Here is a 3,090-nt window from a genome sequence, read left to right as displayed (position 1 = left end):
TTGCGGCCGGAGACGAGAGGAAGCGGGAGGGGCTGGAGTTCAGATATGCGGGGGACGATGCATTACAGCAACACTCGCGAGCGCTCAGCCGGTTATCGGTCTTGAATTGGCACGTGCTCAGGAGTATCTTGTTCTGGGCTCACTCAGCGCACTGAAGTGACAGCTGAGTGAAACAAGAACGCCGGGCCGGACCCCCCCCGAAGTTGAAGGAGCTGAGGTGCGCGCGTTACTTGATTTATTTCAGGTAGGAAGCCGAAACGGACCGGGTCAAGTCCGACCACTCCGTCGAGAGAGAGCAGATTGAAACGAAGAGAAGAACTGTCCGAGGGCGGTAGTGTGCCAGTTAACTCTAGAGCACTGAGGCATTTTCTCCCACAAGCTTGGAGCGGCAGCTACTCTGGGCAGGGGTGGTGGAAAAACCGGGGAGGGGTTCGTGACAGAGTGCTTCAATAGTGGCCGACATATTTTTGATGCCGGGCGGCCGAGTGGTACTGGGTTCGAAAAGCTGTGACCTACTCCCAGTGAGGAAGTATCTTTCTGATGGTGGCTTCGCTCCCGTACGGATTCATCCCTGATCGTAGCCTCCGTGTCATGCCACAGAGTGAGGGTCGTCCCAGGGGAGCCTGTCAGTTACTGTTAATGTGAGTGTGAAGTTCACTAGGCCGCGGGCTCCCGGTTTTTATCTAGGCCGGAGCAGAAGTTGGACTAGCCGCGTTCAAGCCCGGTCCGCGTGACCGCGAACACCAACCGCAGGTGGGCTGGAACAGATCACTGCTGACTGGTGGACGAGCTGGGAACTCCCGCTGAGCCCTGCTGTTGGAACGGTAGCGCTTCGCTTGCGGAGCTCTTATTGTCGGTTCGGTGTTTACTGTTAGCATAAAGTGTGTATGATACCTCAGGAGCCACTAACACCGAAGCGACGGACAAGCCACATTCGAGGTGTCCACGTGCGAGGTGGAGTTTCTTGGCTGTTCCTGTATATGTGTGTACATTCGCTTCGACTGGGGGTATTCAGTGCCGTAATGGAATAAGCGATGAAGAACCGCCAAGTGATGGCGCGGCCGTTTCCGAGGTGTGGATCCTCGTTGAGTGGACTTCTAGTGCGACATAAACACGAACTACGTGCAATTTCCGAAGTGGTGTCTCCGCGCTAATTTTCCGTGTGCGTGTGTGCGTGCGATGTTGACTTTCGAGACAGGGGTATGGGCTCGTGTGTGTCATTCCATCACAGACAGGTGTGTTGAACGAGAGCAAGATTCGTCGCGGCCACTCACACCACCCACTTCTTTCGGTTTGTTTTGTTGTAACGAGCGAGTTATGAGAAAGCTTTGTCCTGACGCACACGACTCTTGTTCAGTAGCTCGGCGGCCGAGCTGTTGCATGTGGAGCAGTGAACACGTGATGCTAGGAGGACCTGAAGTTGCCACCACACTCACTGAAAATCACGGGTGCTGACGCTACCTGGTGCCGCTCCAGGTGAGGATGCGGCACTGAAAGAGGCGAGGGGGGCAAGACTGCTTTACGGCTTCCAGCATTGGAGAGGGCCGCATGGATATCCGAGTGGCTGCCCTCCGAGGTAGAAGTCGCCATCTGCAAGAAGAGCGAAGGTATCGTATAGTGGTGAATGCACGGAGACGGCGCAGTTTCTGAGTCCGCTGTCCAAAATTTTGCGAGACCGACACCGGGAGTCACTAAGAAGTTCTGCCGGTTTCTTCGTGCTTCCTTCGCTTTTTCAACGCTAGCCGAGATACCAGAAGTTCAGCAAACAGGATCCTTCTGAATGCGGGGCGAGTTAGCCAAAAATAATCGGGCCGCCCGCTCGTGAGACTGACCCTGGGACACACTCTGACGCTCTGCCAGTCTCGTGGTACTTCCTTCGCTTTGGCGACGCTAGTCGGGGTACCAGAAGTTCGACAGATTGACTCCTGAAAGCGGGGCGCGTAAGCCAAAAGTATTTTTTTTTACGAAGGAGCAACTGAAAGAACGGCACAAGGGCAGAAGTGCTCCCATGATACGCTTGTTTGAAAGCCAGACGGGCGTCCGCGACAATGCAAGCCTACGTAGCTTCCCTCCAGTTGAAGACTTGGTGGGAGGGTGCTGGCAGCAAGCCAGAAATCCTCTTGAAGGGGGAATAAAGTATCGAGCGCGCTGCCTTGGACCACGTGTATCTGAACCTGACTGTACGGTCTCGAGGAATGACATCTAGAGATTCTCCGGCGCGTCCTAATCAACTACTTTGCTCTCGCCTGCCACGCGGCCTTCGTCCCGTTTTTGACAGCGGCGTTCTGCATTCCGCCTCACCCGCGCTCTACTTCGCCGTTGCCCAAACCACAAGCTCTGTCGTCGAACGCTTGAAGAAGACATCGGACGTCTCTTACGTAATCTCGAAGCCCCCGTCTCTGGGGGACGTCCATCGCTTGCTGCGATCGGAGCGTTCTTCCACCCTGGACAACAACGCCACATGCGAAGAACAAAACTTGGCGCAAACAACCAATGGTAAGAGGCTCGCTTCGCGAGGCTTCGAGATCTCCCCAGCGAAAAACCTCAGAAATCGTACAGAGACGGTCAGAGGCACGTGGTGTTTGGACAGCCGTCTCCCACATCCACGATTATAGCATCGTGCTTCCCTTCCCAGAACAGTTCGGCGTGTCTGGTAGCCTTTTTACAATTTCTCCTTTTACACGTCGTACTCCCTTGTGGTAAGGGAATAGCTAATCGCATTCGAACTGTTCTAGCAATCCCGGTACCGGCGCTCCACTTGAATGTCCTAGCGCCGCTTACGGGGCGTGCGTGCGCATTCATGCAGTTGATACGAGACCTGCGTCTAATCAGGTTATCGAGAACGCTTGCGTGCAAAGCGTCAAAAAAACTATAATTCTGAGGCGACGGGAGCGTCGCCGAGGCGGCTGCAACAACAGAACCGAAAAGAAGAGACTGATGGGCTTTTAGTTTTTGCTATACAAATCTTCAAGGAAACTGTGCCGCAGGCCTTCGTACTCCCTGGGCAGTCTAGCGACCTCCGGGTGACTCGACCGAGACGAGAATCGTCCAAAGTAGTGGGAGGGGTTCCCGCGAACACAACCGTGTCGT

General features: G+C 54.8%; 1 protein-coding gene across 1 annotated transcript in view; it reads left to right on the top strand.

Moving 5' to 3' along the window:
* The window catches only part of CSUI_000800 (uncharacterized protein), a 12,088-nt gene extending 9,440 nt beyond the window's left edge, over nt 1-2,648 (top strand). Inside the window, exon 6 of the mRNA XM_068061007.1 lies at nt 1-2,648. This exon is cut by the window's left edge and continues 1,204 nt beyond it. The gene's annotated coding sequence lies outside the window, so the exon portion shown is untranslated.
* The last annotated feature ends 442 nt before the right edge of the window (nt 2,649-3,090 follow it).

The sequence above is a fragment of the Cystoisospora suis genome (genome assembly GCF_002600585.1).
Source record: "Cystoisospora suis strain Wien I chromosome Unknown contig_308, whole genome shotgun sequence".
NCBI lineage: Eukaryota > Apicomplexa > Conoidasida > Eucoccidiorida > Sarcocystidae > Cystoisospora > Cystoisospora suis.
This window is presented reverse-complemented; position numbering and strand designations above follow the sequence as displayed.